The sequence below is a fragment of the Mus caroli genome, unplaced genomic scaffold (assembly GCF_978045245.1).
Source record: "Mus caroli unplaced genomic scaffold, Mus_caroli_1 scaffold_3, whole genome shotgun sequence".
Classification (NCBI taxonomy): Eukaryota; Metazoa; Chordata; class Mammalia; order Rodentia; family Muridae; genus Mus; species Mus caroli.
Window position 1 is genome coordinate 59287005 of NW_028227258.1, and position 19142 is coordinate 59306146.

The following is a 19142-nucleotide window of genomic DNA, read 5'->3' on the forward strand; positions in this document are numbered from 1 at the left end:
ATGTTGAGGAGGTATTGTGCCTTCCCACCCAAGTTGGGGCGTTATCCTCTCTGGCTCCAAGAGCTCTGTGTTCTCTTCTCCCAAGCTGCCCCCCCCCCCCGCCCCAGACAGCGACTCCCAATAACAAACACTCAAATGCATTTGGAAGGCACTTCTAATTGAAGAGAGACCCATATGACCGAGATTGGATTTGCCCCCACTTCTGAGAATGCAACCATCTCACCAAAAGCCATGCAACAGTGTAAAGATGAACAGCATGCATCCAATGGGGGGGGGGAGGCAAGTAATAGAGGAAGTGTGGTAATTAATGCAGCAGGAGCCGAAACACTGCAAGAACAGATGAACGCACACTCCTGGAATATGATACAATAAGCGGCTTCATTAGGGAGACAGTTTATGTGGCAGAAGAGATAATAGCACACAAGACGGGAAATGCACAAATAAATTAGTCTCCAGGAAAACACCAATTTGAAAATATTTCGTAATGCCTGATTTGTGGTGATTTGTGAGAAACCTCTCCATGGTCGACATGCATGGAATTCTCTCTTTAGGAGAACTTAAAAATAGGTCAGGTCAGCCCCGATGGATTGGACAGGTTAAGGTGTGAGTTTCCTCTGTGGGAGAGAGTCCAGCTGGGTATTTTCAGGGTCTCCCATTAGCCTGTGATCCTAAGATTCCACTTATGGGCACTTTCTATGTCTGTCATTTTTAAAGCTGGTTAACTCGGTGGCTTCATTATTTCCCATCCCCTCCCAATTCCCCACGGGGGCTCTAACTAAATCAGACCACATTTGGAGTCTGTGTTTCTCTCTGGGCAGCACATTTCAAAGGGCCATTGGCCTGTTCCGCCTTCAGAGAGCAGAGCCAAGACAAATGGGTGGAAGTCGCTCAGAGATACATTTTGACTCCATATAAGAAAGCCTCGTCCCTCCCTAGCCCCTCTCTCGTTCAGAACCTCTCACAAAGCCAGGCCTGCTTTCTGAGGCATTGCTTATGGGGTATTCGAATAGCTGTCAACGTTGTTCCGGAAGAGATTTTTTTCCCCTGAAGTTTCCTTTCCTTCCAGTTCTGACACTGTGTGATTGATTGATTGATTGTCTGACTTCTCATGGTGTTTTACCAAGTCAACAACTACTTTTTACTTCTTTGATCTTGATTATTACCTTCACCTGTTCCTACGGGGAAAGAAAAACAGTTGGCAAAAAATAACACGGAATGACAGGATTCATCATGTTTCTTCTGTGACCAAATATATGGCACAGGCAACTTGAGGAAGGGTTTGTGGGCTGAGGGACACAGTTCGTCATGTGCGGGGAGGCATGGTGGCAGAGTGTGAGGCGGCTGGTCACACTGAACGCCCCCTCAGAGAGATGACTGCTTCTTCTTTTCCCTATTTTTAGGTACCGTGGGACCCCAGTTGATGAGATGAGGCCACCCCCATTCAGGGCGGGTCACCCTTCCTCACTTCTACCTCTCTGCTAATGACCTCAGTGTCACACCCAGAGGTGGACCTTCTAGGTGATTCTACATCTGTTGAGGTTGATAGTGGAGAAGAACCACCATACCGCCCATCCATGAGTAGTAACAGGGCTTGGTCTCAGGCCTGTCTATCCTGGAAGCTGCTCACCTTCCCAGCTTCCTTTGAGTCCCTGCCTCATCTTCATTCTCCTGGTTCCAGCTCTCCTAACCTTAGCCCCCTTTGCCTTGCTCCTCCAGCTGTTTGTCACTTGCCCTTCTGCCTTGGGCCAGTGCTCTTCCTGCTCGCCTTGGCTTGGAGAAGGTTCATGCCCCTCCCACCCCCCCGTCATCCCAGGCAGGTGGCACTTGAGACCCCTTGATGCTACTGACAAGATCACATCTGCCTACTGTAATCTTTTCTTTTGTAATGTGATAAAAAGAGGTGGGTTGCCCTGACAATTGAATTAAAGCTATTCCTAAAATTCTCTAGCAGGGAACAGGTGAGTGTTTAGGCCCCTGGAAGCCTGTGCTGGCATGACTTAGAGTGGAAAGCAGACTGCTCATGTGCTGAATGCCGAGCACCGAGCACCGTGGGTGCCTCTTGCCCTTCACAGATGGGCCTCCTGCTGCCTTGAAAGGCAAGCCTTTTGCCGCCTGTCAAAACTCTGGCCATTCAGGAAAAGCATGCACAGAGACCTTTAGAATCCTTCACGGTCTATGAGGATGGAGTTTCTCCTTCTTCATAGTTGAGCCTCCAGGGCACCTTTTCTGAACACCCACCATTAAGGCAGGCTCAGCACTATGGGTGGGTGGGTGTGTGTGTGTGCACGAGTGCACGCACGCACACACACACACACACGTCTGTCCTTACTTTGGCATCTAAGCCCTTGTTACATGCCTATCTTTGCATGCCACTCCCTGTCATAGTACCTGGTTATATTAGCACCTTGCAAGATCCAGAAATAAACTTTTTTGGGGGGAGCAAACCCCATCTAACCAGTCTGTTCACCCAGCATGCTCCTGGCTTGCTATTCTTCCTTCAATTAAAAAACAGTAATAATAAAGACATCCTTGTAGCTGTGCTTCAGGTAGGGAAAACCCCAAGAGAGGGTCCTGGACTCCCAATTGCTAATGAGGAGGAAGGGGTGCAGGGGAGAAGAGGGCAGAAGGGACCACACTGAAGACTGGCTGGATCTTCCTCTCTGCTGAAAGTTGGAGTGTAGCTGGACGTGGAGGGGGGTGAGGATGGGACATGAGAGTCCCATGCTCAGGGTTTTACTGCTGTGCACAATTACCCGACAGAAACAATTTCGGGAAGAGATGGTTTATTTTGGCACAGGCCTCAGAGGGATTTCAGTCTCCTGTGGTGGGGAAGTATGGCGGCTGGCTGGCCACTCTACTACCTCCGGAGCCTAAGACAGAGGCTTCTCACAGGTGGAGACCAGGAGGCAGAGATTGCAGGCCGGAACTGTCAAAGCCTGCCTCTAAGCCTTTCAGTCTTAAGGACAGATTCTGACAGCCAGGCCTCATTAGTTTAAGGCGCTGAGACCTTCAAAACAGCGCCACCAGCTGGCAAGAGGAGCTCACTGCAGAGCCTGCGGGAGTCATTTCACATTCAAGCTTAACTCGGTTGCTTAGCTTAAGAAAGCCAAGCCAAGTTGGGCCTCCCCTCCCCTCCCCTCCCTCCCCTCCCCTCCCTCCCCTCCCTCCCTCCCCTCCCTCCCTCCCAGGACTGTTCCTGTAGCCTGTGATGTGCTTGTGTTCTGGAATGCATGAGAACCAAAGCAGCTAGCTAGCTTGTCCTCCCCGGTGTCTACGCCACTTCCCTCAAGTTGTGCTTAGTTTTTAATTGCTCCATTTCTTCCCTTTGTTTTCCTAGTTAAAGGCCACCAAAGAGTGGAATTGGGCATTTCAGCCATTTGTGGTCAACGTTCATTTCATGGTCCTGTGCATTTATTAACTCTTATTTCCTCTCTATAATCTCCCTTCCCCCCTGATATTTGTAAAAGCGCATCTTATTCTCCTTAATTGCATTGCTGGCATGATCTAATTCCTATTTTCCCCTTCCGTATCTTTGCTTTAACTGGCGCTACATTCCCTGTTTTTCTCCCTTTCTCTTTGCAGACAAAAACGTTATTTCTTTCCCTCCAGATCTCCTTCAGTCTTCAGGGAGATCATGTTGATTGTATTTTGCTTCTCATTTAGAAAAAGTCCCCGACTGAGTTTTAATTATGTGTGGGTCCCTACTTACCCAAAAAAACACCCAGCCCCAGTCTAGAGTCAAACAAAGTGCTCCAAGTCCCTCCGTGGCAGGGGCAGGCGACTCCTCCAAGTCCCTCCAGTCCCTTCCAGGAGCTCCAAGTCCCTCCAGTCCCTCTGAGGCAGGGGCAGGCGACTCCTTCTGGTTTACTGCCTGGATGGAAAGCTGAGCCTGGGGCAAGAAGGAAGAAAGGAGACTGCCTGTCTGATGGCTTCCTTTCAGCAGCTGTGCACAGACTGGGGTGAAGCTAATGACAGAAAGATCTAGATGCCCAGCGGGCTCTGCCTGGTAGATAATTAGGTGTTCATTGGCAGTGACGAGGTCACTCAACTTCCCGTTTGTTGGTAGCGGGTCTAAGCATCCATCTGAATGCTGGCCATTTTGTCATCTGTGACTCAAGCCCCCACAACCCCAGCACCCCTGTGTATTTTGCCTGTCCCCTCATTTGGCTCCTGTCTTCTTCTGTTGTGACCCGTGGCTACTTGTGTATCTCTTTTACCTATCCAAAATTTAATCCCCCTCCTTACTCTTTTGCAACATAAATGAGTTTTGGATTCCATAGTTCTCATGGCTATTAGCCTGACTACCTATTCTACCATCATCTGCACTCCCACCCCCATCCTTCCTTCAACCTCCAACCTCCATGTGTGACAACCATCAGTTGACACCTATCATGTGTGCCCTGCTTCCCACTCACATTGGATATCCCCATTAAACACCCCAGGCCAACATGAGCATGGGGTGGCCATTCATCCTCCCCCCCATTGACACCTCTGGTTTCTCTCCCCATTGTCCTTATCTCTGCCTCCCTCCCACCCTGCAAACCCACTCACCACCCCTGTCACCATGCCTTAGGGAAGCTGACATTGTCTGTAATCTAGGAACCACAGGTGAGGATCAGACAGAATATAGTCAGCAGGGTTCTATCCTCAAACTATCCTCCTTGGGCCAGGGTGAGCATGTGACAGATTCGGGCCAGTCCCACTCAAGAGGGCATTTATTGCAGACATCTGGAACAAAAAGCTTCCACTTTGTAAACATAAAACAGCTCTCACCTCAGAAGGAATAAAAGATAATTTGCCAGTCTAATATCTAATATCGGTGACCATGGCCTTGGGACATGGATTCAATCAGACAGTCTTGGACAGTGTGTTCTAATGAATGGAAATGGTTTCATAGTTACCAAACAACAACAACAACAAGAAGCCATAGGTCAATTGTTGAACACACTTGGTGGAAGTTCAAGGCAGATTCTAACATAACAAATACGTCTCTGTTCTAGGTTTCAGATGTTGTCTGAGGTCATTCTTATCTTTTGGGCTGGTATATGCTAGCAGACTATTAATTCATTCCAACCTGTGTCACCAATAGTCGAAGGATGTGAGGCTAGAGGTGAGCAGTGAATAGCTATTAAATGGACTGAAGATAGCCCAATATAAATTGGTCCTGGATCTGTAACATTCCAACTCACCACAATCTCGGGCTTCTAATCAATTTATCAGCCATATAGAATCCGTTACACAGGTGTGGCTCTGCCCCACTCCACCCCCCCAGGAACTTCAGGTCGCAATAGTCTTCTGAGAGAACGTCCAGACAGGTCTGAGCTGACAGTGGACATCTTTAGCACCATATGCGAAGAGCTGAAAATGAAGCCAGAGTAGAAGAATACCAATAGACACAGGAGAACCGAGCTTTGATCTTACTGCCTGCACTCATTTCACGCTTGAGCCCCCCACCCCTGACCTCTGCATCTCATCCACAGGCTAATCAGGCCAGCACCACCTCTCACCCCAAGCTCTCCCTACATCTGACCTCACCCTCCTAATCCTCCCACTCAAACCCCATAGTAACCTGCATAGGGGTCTCTCTGCCTCTGCCAAGTCAGGCTTGAAAACCTGAAGTCATAGGAGACAGCTACTCTCCTCAGAACCCTAAAGACACTGCGTTCATCTCCAAGAGCGGGACCCCAATCCTCAGCACCTGGCTGCTCCCCTCTGAGCAACTCTCCTACTTCTACATCCTGTCAGCTCTCTCCATCCCCACTGGCCTCTTAGCTCCTGCCTCAGGACCTTTGCACGTGCCATTCCATCTCTCAGCCATGGTCTCCCACAAGTGGCAGTATGGCTGGCTCCCATTTGCCTCATAGGCTTCAGGTGAGCCATTGAGACCATGTCAGCCTAACATGGAACCCTCTTGCCACTCCGACCCTTGGCTTTGCTTTGTCTCTCTAGAACACCTTACCTGACAGACTCATATTTACATCTGTGTGGCTATACCCACCCATCAGCACCCTTAGAACGTGTGGGCTTGTCTTTTTTGCTAATAAATATAGAAACTTCTAGAACACCTCCTGGCACCAGGCAGGCTCTCGGTAAAGCACCATCAGTTGATTGGTTGGGTGAATTAAAGGCTCTTGTCCTTAGTTTGAGTGAGGCATTTTAAACTGGGTTCCTGCCACAGGCAGACAAAAGCATTCCAGTACAGAATTCAGTTAAGATTTGCTTTAAACGTGGGCAGATGAACAGCTTAGCTTTGGCTGGGTTTAAGTGACATCTCCATAGCAGACGCGAGTGCACCTGCCCGGCTGAGTCCCGAGATTCTTATATATCCCTGTTCTCCTTGGATCCTCACGTGGTTTTGCAAGACACACGCGGTCCACGCTGCCTGCCCCTCATGTGACAGGGAACGTGAGTGTGGTCTGGCTAAACAGCAGAGCCCCTGTGGCTTTGTCCCCAGCCCACAGTTCTGTTTCTGCATTTCTATCCACAGTCTCACGGCTTCACCATGTGGCTCTCCCCAACAGCCCTAGGGGTACACAACGAAACCCTGTCACTTGCAGTCTCTATTTATCTGGCATTTCCAATCCCCTCTCCTCAGAAAGCCAATAACATTCTGAATTTTTCCCACAAGAGATTGTGGGCTCTTTGGGAAGGAGAAAAACAAGCAGATGGTTCTCAGGAAACCGGATCTGTGCTGTGAGATCTAAATTTCCCCTTCTGTAAACCAGCCCTTTGCAGAACGCTCTTCAAACCGCGGACAACAGACCTTCATGTGCTCCAGCCTTACGTGGCCACAGTATGCGGCAGACTCCTCTGCCAGCCCCTCGCTCCCAGCCAGAGCAGCTTGCCCTTCTTCAGCTAGTCCCCACAGGCCACATTAGCTCTTGTTTAAGTTCCCTCCCCTCGCCAGCCCCCAGCGGACATGCGCAGGCTTATCTGTTTTCACACGTAATGGATAGAACAGCAGGGGCTTCTCGCTGGAAACTGTTTTCTAGGCTGCAAAAGGCTACAGAAAACCACGAAGCTGCCAACACAGTTCAGAACTTACTCATTCACACTTGGCAGGAGCTGGCACAGGATACTGCCCCATGACCATGGAGAGGGACAGACGACAGTTCTCCTCGGTGGAGGTAGTTTTAGGATGGGACCCCTTATCTGGGGACTTTCTGTATTGCTAGTTCTTTTCGATGAGGCTCAGAGATGCACAAGTGGCTTCTACATGAGGTCACAATGTCAAATATTATTGGGGTTCCCTACTGATTCCAAACTAGGATCTACAATAGACCCAAGTCCCATTTTTCTGGTGTTTGTTTGGGAAATCAGGACAATCTATTAAGGAGTAGCTTATGCTGTTTCATAACAATAAACGATGAAACGGTTTTGTGGACTTTTGGCCACCCCACAGAATGCATCTTCGTAATGGGGAAAGAGGTTGTGTCTGTGCCCACAGTCATAAATCTGCTGTACTCAGCTGAGGCTCAGCTAGAGGTCATGGTCCCTTGCCCCTTGGCTCCGATGCCTTAACCATTGGTAACAGCCTGGTCTCTCTTGAGAGAAAAATAAACCCCACATCAGCACTCAGCAGTGGTCTCAGTATGCCTTCATTTCTGTGGTCTTAGTTTATATTGAGTGGTGGAATCCTCCGACTTTTATCCAGGCTGTCTTATTTGTTTGCTAATTTATTCACTTGTCTTTGCAGGATTTCTGTAAGACTTGGGGGAATTTCACAGAAAGGAGAACTTAGAGCCCTCCTAGAGACAGGGTGGATGCAAGGTGGGGCTCCCAGGGGTGCAGAGAGACTCGGGGTTCCCTGGCTTTCCCTTCTTAAGAGGATTTTGAAAGAGCTGAGAACAGAAGCCACCTGCATTATCTGATAACTGGTGTTTAATGGGTAAATGAGAGAAAACAGATGGGAAAGCACAACTCAAATGGTAGAATGATAGGGGGCAGGGACGGCTCGTTTGGTAAAACTCTTGCCCTGTAAGTATAAAGACCTGAGTTTGGTCCTCTGAACCTGAGTGGAAACACTGGTTGTTAATGTGCACTTAATGTCCTGCTTCAAGGAGGGGAGGGGAGGCCTGGGGCTGGCTGGCCAGCAGACTAACTTACTTAAGGAGCTCTGGGTAACGTAGAAACTTTGTTTTAAAGTAGGTAGATGGCTTTCCAGAGGATGGATTCCTAAGAGTTCTCTGGCTTCCACATGTGCATTTAAAACAACCCCCACCTACCCTGTGTGTAAGCGTGTGTGCATGCACGAGCACACACACACACACACACACACACACACACGAATCCAGTAGAAGCCAGATGCTTGTTTCTTAGACTGTATAAGAACATAGGATTATAAAAAGCATGAGTTCAGGGAAAGTGTGACTCCAAATCAAACAAGAGGCACGGACATGGTGGATCAAGACGAGAGAAGCAACCCCGAGGACATTGGGCCTCCAGGGGCTGGGGGAGCAATAGGAACACTGGGTGCTTTTTAGAGGACCTGGATTTTTTCCCCAGCACCCACATGGTGGCTTATAACAATCTGTAATTCCATTCCATTATCATGGCAGGAGTGGAGGGAGGCCTACCAGAGAGCCCATACTAGACAATGCTGGGCAGAGCCCTTGGTGCTCTGGGGGTAAACTTGTGCCCTACCTCTCAACCAAAGCTGTGTTGAGAAGCAGATACCACCATCCCAGGTGAGACAGATACTGTTCCATCAACCTTGATACAAAGGAAAAGCTAAAACTTAGGTCATACAGCACTCAGAATCCTGAACCCCCAGGGAAAGGGCTCACATAGATACAAACTTTCATTTCTTCTTTTTGTGGGGCCAGAGATCAAACTTGAGGCCTTGCAACCTCCAGGTAAGCTCCACCGCTGAGCTCTCCCTCAGCCTACAGAGACACTCTCCCTGGGAGGGCAGACGGGAGAGCTTCTTTCTTAGGCGCTCACTGGTCACTAGAACAGAGGCTGAGAGCTTGCTTGGCAGGCTTTGAATTCCAGCCTTGGCCTCTGCTATACACAGGATGGAATAAAGACCAGCTCTTCCCGGTCCTTCTCTTGCATGGGCTAGGTGTCAGATGTGAAGTGGCTCTAGAAAGTGCATAAAGCTGGCTTTTGTTAGACTCAGTAGCTCTTGTGGAAGTTCTGGGCTGGCCTTTGCCCTTCCTTATACCGGATCCTATGTTACTACTCTCCTGCTAGAACAGGGGCCCAAGGAGGGATGTGATGACTATCAGCTGCCAACCCTTCCATTGGGAGAACGACTCCAAAGTCCCCTGAGACTTCTTTCAAGTGTTTTAAGCGAATGTTGAAATGGATGGCTAAGTCCAGGTCACAGACTTTGTCAGGGCTTTGAATGTTCTCATGTCTTCAGAGAGCCACCCAGTCGTCTGTTGCTGCTCTCTGTGCCCACAGTCCAGATCTGATGTTTCAGGTGTGTGAGCACATGATCGGGAGCCACTTGGCTGAAGTACTAACTCTGCAGGAGGTGGAAGTGAACAGACTTTCAAAGATGCCCAGGGCTCTGGCTGAGGTTTGGATAGAATGGAGGTCTGGAGGGCACACAGCTGTGAGTCCTGTAGCACCCAGGGCCACCTCTCTGACATGATTCCCATCAAGAAAGATGCCAATCCCTCTTTTCTCTGACTTGTGCTCTGTGACTCTGTAGAACACTGGCATAGTAGAAGGGGTACTGTGGCCTCCAGAGGCTAAGTCACAAAGTGCCAGACAACTCAGCTGCTTCTCTTAGGTGGCTCACCTGTCTGGCTGCCTGTGTTCTAGACATTTCTTCTGAGGGGAATGCCCCACCCTGTGGGGAGCCGCAAACCAGACAGAGGCCTTGTGAGATGTGCCAATCAAGCTTCCAGGTGCAGGCATTAGGCACATCAGTGAAGCCACCATCCTCCATGCTCAACATCCCCCTGTCCGTAGCAGGCCAGGCACCTAGTGCCTCCCCTAGCAGGACAGTGAGAAGCCAGGACTCCAGAAGTATCCTGGTGCAGCTGTGTCAGGTGACTGTGTGGTGACTTGCCCCATAGGATAGGTAGCCCGAACACACTCAAAGTGTGACCAGTGTGTCTTCTGAGCACACTCAAAGCATAACCAGTGTGTCTTTTGAAAGCCACGTTTCCTAGTCCCTGACCCCTGTACTTCCTGAAACTACTAGGTTTCCCGGGTTAGACCATGAGCCCAGTTTTCTTTTCAATGTTAAACCCTATAGAAAGAATCAGACTTCACAGCAACCCTCTCTGAGTTGCCCCTGTCATGAACAAGGCCTCTTGGGAGCCCTCCTCTTCCACCTGCCTGTCCCTCAGTTGCTTTCTGACCCCTCCTTCCACTCTGTCTACACTTCTCAGCAATGACAGAGTCTCCTTTGGTTTGAAGATACACCCAACACGACCTCCTGCCTTACTTACTATTCTCCCGAAGGCCTGTCACTCAATACGGTGTTAATTCATGTTGCTTATTATAAGCCCCCACTAGAACGTGAATTCAAGTATTGGTAGGGCTACTTCCCAGGGGTCTAAAAGAGTCAGGCACAAGAGTCCTAGGTGGTCAGTAAATATTCACTGCAAAAAGAAAAGAAAACCACATCACAGTAACTGTCATCTTACAGCACGATCGACCGTGTGCTTAGCTCTAAAAATGCTTGCCAAATGCCCCGGTGAAAGATGTAAACAATGAAGGCTTCTCAGTGCCTTTAGAAAGGAGCACACGACTCCCTGACCCACCTTCAGCCTCCCTCTCTGGCTCGCCTGCCTCTTTCCTCCGTGGATGGGAGCGTATGTCCCTCTCTTCCACAGGGCTCCTAGGATGCTGGAGCTGGCTCAGGCGCAGAACTCTCAGCCTCAGTATTGTATCTGTCTAGGTCACACTCCCTACAGTCCCCAGGTTCCCCAGGTGCCTGCCTCACCTCTCTCCTCAGTCTGGAAAGCAGAAGGATGTGTGCCCCGGTGTCTGCCATTCCTGGCTTGTAGCGGGCTGCCGTAGGTACAGGTGGGTATGAGGAGTTTGTGGAACAGGGTGCAGGGGTTGGGGGGGGATATCAGGTGGTTGGATTCTGTTGATTTTGAGAACTAGTTCTAAGACTGTAGGATGAATACATACACCCCTGAGACTGGAGAGAACACAGACCACAGAAACAGAAAGTAGAGCCAGGACAGGCCTCCTGGCTATATCTCTGCACAACACACTCAGCGTTTCCAAGCTGAGTGTCTTCTTTATCTGCAAAACTGTTTAGCCAAGGCTGGGCTCGAACTCCTGATCTTCCTGTTTCCTTTTCCCTATTACAAGGGTGATGATATTTTGCCAGTGGTCAGATTTTTTTTTAATGGCCTTGCTGTGTAGCCCAGGATATCTTCACATTATTAATCCTCTTGTTTCAACTGGAAAGTGCCGGGATTGTGCATGTGCCACCATAACCAGCAAAAACATGCTTTTTAAAGGGAGAGGAAAGTAGACTGAAAAAGCGCAATTCAAATACAAGTTTGAGTGTTTTAACTCCGGGCAAGGAAATTAGCAAGGGTGCAATTCAGGTTGTTGCCAGAGGGTGGCAGCAGGAGACAGGGGCTTAGCCTGAAGGTCTTTTGCAACAAAGCGGTCCTGAAAGCCGCTGGAGCGAGCTAGAAGGAATGTGGTTGCTGGAGATTTGCGCTCAGCTCTGCCTTCTCTCCTGCCGGGGAATCAGGCCTCTTCTGAGCCAAACCTAGCCGCTTCCCTCTTCAGCGGGTTTCGCTCCTTTTTTTTTTTTTTTTTAAACTTTATTGATTCTTTGTGAATCACGGTCACATCACGGACCTCAGTCCCACTCATCAACCTGTCTCCACCCTTGCAACCTCTCTCCAAAATAAAAATAAAAAACAACAACAAAATCCAACCAAACCAAAAAACCGCATCTGGTTGTGGAAGCTCTAGTGCGTCACAGTGCGTCTGCTTCACTTGCAAATGTTCATTGTGTGAGTCATTGGTCTGGTTCAAGGCCTTTGGCTTCTGCTACACTATCAATACTGGATCCTCACCAGGACTCCTTTTGGACATCCTGTTGTTGCCCTGTGTTATGGAGTTCCTGCAGCTTTGGATCTGCAGGACCTGCCCTTTCTCATGCTTCAGCAGTTCATAGATGAGGTAGATTTTGGGGTAGATCAATTCAAAGTCCTGAGTGAAACTCAAAGTCTGGGCCTGATGAGTCTGCCAGCTCTCCAGCACTGCCCTGACCAGGCTAGCTCATGCAAAGCCAAGGCTGGTGAGGGGTGGGGTCAGCTCTCCATTGCTCATGGCTGGGGGTGGGGGTGAGCCTCAGAAAACACACACACACACACACACACACACACACACACACACACACACGGGACAGTTCTATTGTGCTGCCAAGGCAAGGCGCAGGGTCTACCAGCTCTGCATAGCCCTTAGACATCAGCACCAGCTCAAGCAGGAACCCAGTCCGTGGATGTCCACAAGGCCTTTGGTGGTAATATGAGCCACCAACCACCAACATCAACACAGATCCCTGCTGCGGCATGGCCATAGACCCAGACATGACCCTCAGCGCAGCACTGGTCCAGACTTCACTATGGCTGGGCAGGCTACTTACATCAGGCTATCCTGCATCGGGCATGCCATGCAGTGGACAGCGGGCCATGCTGTGGTTAGGTCATGCATGTGGTTAGGTGAAGCGTCTTTTTCATTCTTGCCCTTAACCTCGCCAGATTGTTTGACAATTTCTGGTGATTTGTTGTTGTTACTGCTATTTTTTTAAAATTGTTTTGTTTCATTTTTAATTTAATACTTTTATTCGTTCTTTGAGAATCCCATACAAGCATGCAGCCTTCCGATGTTTGCCTTTGAGACAGGGTCTCTCTGTGTAGCGTGCGACTCAACTCTCTGGGTGCTGGGTCATGAGTGTGCATCTCAGGCTGTAGCGACCTCACTTAGTCATTACCATAAACTTCAGGGACAAATTGAGCAGGTAGAATTGTTTCCTCTTTTGATCGCCTCAGCGCTTTAATTATGAGGAAAGAGAGGCACAGAGAGATTGCTTCCATGATCAGAGAGACAGCAAGCAGGAAATGTGAATCCCATCCACCGAGTGAGCCTGCGGCTTCTAACTTGGAGCCATTCTGTTCAACGGCTCCTGCAGCCAGCATTTTGGGCTCCTGCTGTTCACTGAAGGTCTGCATGGACTTCAGCATTCTGGTCACTGTGGTCACTTTGGCTAGCCGGTGCCAGCATCCCTTTCCCTTCTGTCAGAAGCCTCAGCCTACTTCCCTCTACCCAGACAGCAGTCGCACCCACTCCGTGAGCTGCTCCCAAGTTAGCTGTTGAGAAACACCCTGTGTCTCTGTGTCATGTATGTCTTGGGCTTTCAGCTCACAAACTCACAGGCTCTGCTGGTTTTACGTTGAGCAATTCTGAGATATCACCAGGATGAAACAGAAAGCAAAGGAAAGTTACACGTACCAAGTAGTCTTTAAAGCCTCTTGGTTTACTTAAGGAGCTAGGCTGTGTCCCAGGGTTCCCAAGGGCCAGGCTGAGGCTCCACAGCTGAGCTGTAGGAGTTTCCCTGGCCTACCCTCAGGATAAAGAGCTCAGAGTCCCCCATTACCACACTCTTAAACAGCATCTCCCAGCCCCTGCTTCTCTGGGGTTTCCCTCTTCACAGTTTCAGTTACACAGTTCAAAAACCTAACATGGAAACTTCCAGAAGTAATGAATTTATACACTGCCCATAACTGTTCTCATGGCTTATTGCCACCGTTGTTCAATTTTGTCATTAGTTCTTATTAATCTCCTATGGTACCTAATTTTGTAAACAAAACTCAATTACCAAAAATTAATCATGGTATGTGCAGGGTCAGCAGTTCCCAGATCCAGTGGGGGTTTGGGGGAGGTATCACCTATATAAGGGGACTATGGTAGGCCTCTCCACCAGGAACACAGAGGCAAGGGGAAAGCAAAGTTGACAGACATCAAGGCTGTCTTAGGGTCTAGACACTGTGGGACATGTCACCTCATGTAACCTTCACAATGAGCTGGAGGAACTGAGGCTCAAGGACACCCCTACCCCTGCATCTGGAGTCACACATCTAGTGTATGATGGGGAGGGGAGGGAGTGTTCTCGCATGACTGCCTATTCAGCTGAAGATGGACAAATTTGTCCTTCTTGCAGAGTCATTTACCCTGAAAGGGCTTCCAGGTTTGGTGAATCTGGCCTTGGAACGTGAAGTGACCCACGGGTGTCAACTGCAGGAGGAAGAGGAAGCGCCATTGTTTTTCCTCAGGGAAGCAGGCTAGGTGGAGGGCAGATCTGCAGGCAGGAGGTGGTCCATGGAGAATGAATGCCTCACCTGTCACAGGATGTATATTGCTGGCCAAGCACACCCAAACACATTGCCTGGCAACAACAGTCCCTGTGAATGGGATGCAGCTGTGGCTACTGACAGATGGGGACAGCCAGATGTGACCTAGCTGAACATCAACCAAAACCTGGCCACAAGCAGGCAGGTGGTGTGGCTTCTCGGGTTGATAATTGCAGAAGCCATGGTGATCATAAGTTTTCAGTAAACAATGTTCTCCGCTTGGCTCCTGGTTTGGGTTTTTTTTTTTTTCCTGAGTGAGAAAGTATGGCCAGGGCTTGACTGGTGGGAGAGACCGGAGCCTCCCTTAGGAAGCTTGGGAGATATAGCTGTCTCTTGTGAGACAATGCCGGGGCCTAGCAAACACAGAAGTGGATGCTCACAGTCAACTATTGGATGGATCACAGGGCCCCCAATGGAGGAGCTAGAGAAAGTACCCAAGGAGCTAAAGGGAACTGCAACCCCATAGGTGGAACAACATTATGAACTAACCAGTACCCCAGAGCTCTTGTCTCTAGCTGCATATGTATCAAAAGATGGCCTAGTAGGCCATCACTGGAAAGAGAGGCCCATTGGACTTGCCAACTTTATATGCCCCAGTACAGGGGAATGCCAGGGCCAAGGGGTGGGGATGGGTGGGTGGGGGACTGGGGGGGGGGAGTGTATTGGGGACTTTTTGGATAGCATTGGAAATGTAATTGAGGAAAATACCTAATTAAAAAAAAAAAAGAAAAAAAAAAGGAAGCTTGGGAAACAGCACTCAGTGATAGCCTTAGGACAGGAGGAAGCAGGAAGCTCCCAGAGTTTAGAGCCCAGCTTCTGGGAACTGAAAACCAGATAATGGCATCACCCAACAAGGCAGATAGAATCCAGAAACTCCCTGGATTTAGAACCCTCAACTGAGTGGCCAAGCGAAGATCAGATTCTCTCTTGAGTTCCTCTAAAATCCCACAGTTCAAACAATCTGGTAGGATATGAGTTGTGAAACATTGTCTTGGTCACAAGGTCAACCTGAGCCTTGTCTGGCTCTCCCCTGTCCCACAGTGAAGGAAGCAGAGTTGGGGGCCTCGGTACTACAGGGAACTCAGCCGAGCTCCCCCACCCCCACCCCTGGAAGGTGTTCTCTCTTCTCCATTTCATCTTCTTGTCCTGTTAATCTACCTCCCAGGAGCCTTAGTTTGAGCACGAAAAAGGAGTGGAGAGAGCTCAGGGGATCAGCTTTGGACTGTAGGGCATGTGACACATGGAGAAGCCAGAGGGAGAACCCATCAGCTGTGTCCTGGAAACCCACACAGCCAAGGTGGAGGCTGCAACCTTGGAGCTGTAAGAAGGGATGGCCACCTTTAGGATAAAAACTCGATCAATCAAAAGCAATGCCTGTCCAAGGTAAGAGTATTAAATAGCAGCTACAAGCAGAATAGCAGCCACTGTCGCCTAACACAGAGACTCCTCTCTAGGGCACCCCATGTCTTTTTATGAAATAAGATGAGCTTATGTGTTTTGTTTTTTTTTTTTTTTTTTTTTTGGTCATAAAATATGCATCCCAAATTGTGCCTCTTTGGAACGCAGATTATTTTATGCCAAATGCTGTTGAGAACTCTCAGAGACAAAGAAAGAACCACAAATAGGGTGCAAGGTTTCCTTTGAAAGGGATATTAGCATGTATAGAGGAAGTATCTATTTGTGAAAGGTGTTTCCTTTTCCTCTATGAGGAAGGCAGGAAGAGGAGGTCCCAGAACGCTGAACTCCTGCAGACCGACCTTAGTGTGCAAACTCAGCTCCCGCTCCACCACTCAAGGACAGTACCTGCCTTGGTCACCTTGGGACCAGTTGTCCACATCTGAGAGTTTTAACCTCCCTCCCCTTTGTTGACACTAAGGCAGATGAGGCCAAGGTCTACCCTGCCCACCGAGTGGCTTACTGTAGTGAGAATTTTGGTTTCTTTTAAACCCCAGTTATGTTCTGTGAATATGTTTTTGATTTATTCCCAGGTGTGGGGTATGAGGCTGCTTCAGTGTGTCCACAGCCATCAACTACGATTGTCTTGGGCTTTAGGAGGGGGGTGATTTCTGCCAGCTGCAGAGAGTTTAATTCTGGGGACTCCAGAGAGGGAATACATGCTAGAGCCGTGATGGGAGGCACAAGAGGGACCCTGGAGGAGGAGGGGGGTGGAGAGGAGGGAGAGGGAGAGGGAGAGGGAGAGGGAGAGGGAGAGGGAGAGGGAGAGGGAGAGGGAGAGGGAGAGGGAGAGGGAGAGGGAGAGGGAGAGGGAGAGGGAGAGGGAGAGGGAGAGGGAGAGGGAGAGGGAGAGGGAGAGGGAGAGGGAGAGGGAGAGGGAGAGGGAGAGGGAGAGGGAGAGGGAGAGGGAGAGGGAGAGGAGGAGGCTGCTCCTGGTTGTTGATTTTGAGGTTTGTCACGTGGCTGTGAGCAGAAGAGACAAGAAGTTGGAGATGTCCTTACTACAATGAAGAGTGGACTAGCCCCAAGAAGCTCAGTGCCCCGAATCAGCAGGAATTAGTCTACAGAGGTCTATGCCCCCTTTCTCCTCTATCCTTTCTCTCCTACCTAGTGTTGGGGGGTGGGGTTGGATTAGTTGGAGATTAGTGTGGGACAAGTGTTAGAAGGGAGGTAGAACTATAAGTACCTGGTAAAATAATAAAAACAAACATGCCAGCGGCTTGTAACTGAATTCTTCCTTGCACAGGCTGACCCTCTTTCAATCTTGTTCTTTCATTTTATGTGCTTGAGTGTTTTACCTGCATGTCTGTGGCCGTATGCAGTACCTGTTCAAGTGTTGAATTACCTGGAACTGGAGTTCCAGGTTGTGTTGTCATGTAGATGCTGGGAGTCAAACCCAGGACCCAAGAGCCAGAGCTCTTAACTGTCGAGCCATTCCTCCAAGTCACCTAGCCATCGCTCTCTCCTCTGAACTGTAACTGTAGCTCCACTCTCGCTTTCTAAATGAATACTGTCTGTCAAGACAGTGTCTCCTTATTGGTGACTACCTTTCACCATCCACTTCACCTTAACTACCCTTTCACAGATTTGCCATTTAACTGGATCTCTCCCTTTGTGAGTCATTCTTTTAAGAACCTTGACCCATTTTATAGTTGTCCCTTTTTCCTAATTTTTATAAAAAATTAATTTTAAGGGTATTAACTTTTGTCATGGATGTTGTCGGTAATTTGCCTTTTTTATTACCTAGCCTTTCAATATATAGGAAAGTTTTACATCCTACAGAGTCAGACCTGTCCGCCCTCCTCCTCCATGGTCCCCCTTTGAAGCTGACTCCTCCTTCAGAACTGAAGTGGATGCAAAAAGGGCAGAGTTAGCCTTGCAAATCAGGGGAGGCAAGCAAGGCTCCGGAGAGCATGGGGACTACAGGAGAGTGAGAGGCAGAGGCAGCAACTGGCCCAAAGCAGAGGCTGGTGTGTGCTTTCTCTCCCCAGGGCTGGCAGCCAGGTGGCCAGTGACTAGAACGCTGCATGCTGTTTCTCAGAAAGGGATGTCTTAGGCATCCTTTATGCAAACAAGGTTTTCGTTTTAAAAACAATGTGATCCAGGTTGGGGTGAATACATATGTACACACATGCACACGCGCACACACATGCATGTTAACACACACACACAGTATTTCTTTGTTAAATCAATAATTTTCCCCCATTTTTAAAATGGTTTTGTTAGTGATTGATAAAAACTACGTATACTTTTGACTGTGGATGTAGCTCAGTGGTTGAGTGCCTGCCTAGCATGTTCAAGTTTCCATCCTCAACACCCCAAAGGGAAGACAAGAAATGATGCTGACATCTTAGATAGTAACAGTTTGCACACATTGCAAATATCTTGGTTTGACTTCTCACACATTTAATAGCCCTCTGTACATGCATAGATTCTAGATTTTTATGTGGCCTATAATGTCCATCTTTACTATTTCTGAATTGTGCAATATATATAGGAAGATTTTCCATACTCAAGAATAGGAATTCTTTTATGTTTCCTGTTAAGTCTTATTTCACTTGGATTTTTCTCCCCTTGGAATTAATGTTTTAACTCAACTGAAATGCATTGCTATGGCTGTTGTTAAGCACCTGAAATGGAAAAACCGTGATTTTGAAGATCTTTTCTCACTGAATTCTAAAGGATCAAAAGACTGTATGTTCACTGTATCTCTTGCCCACGTGACCTCTCTGTTGTCTTTTTAGGGACATTAGTCCTTGTATCCCTGTTCACTATTTTTTTTATAGTCTTAGGACAAGAGAGATATCTTGGTACTTAAAAGCTCAGGCTGCTCTTCCAGAAGACCCGGGTTTGATTCCCAGCACCCACGAGGCAGCTCACAACCATCTGTGACTCCAGTTCCAGGAGATCCATGGACTCCTCTGGCCTCTTCAGGCATGGTGTTCATGGGTGTTGCAGTCACTTTTCAATGGCTGTGACAAACCATCATGACCAAGGCAACTTAGAGAAGGAAGAATCTACTGTGCTCTTACAGGTCCATGGCCAGCATGGCCGGGAGTATGGCAGCAGGCATGAAGCATAGCACTGGAGCAGTAGCTGGGGGGGGGGGGGGGGAGGAGGGCGGGGGGGTTACATTCCTATCCACAGCAGGAGACAGACAAGACAGACAGACAGACAGACAGACAGACAGACAGACAGAGTGGGGAAGGGGAGAGGGAAGAGAGAGAGAGAGAGCTAACAGGACCACAAGGGCTTTAAAGATTTCTAAGCCCACCCTCAGTGACACACCTCCAACAAGGCCACACCTTCCAATCCTTCCCAAATATACATATCTGAATT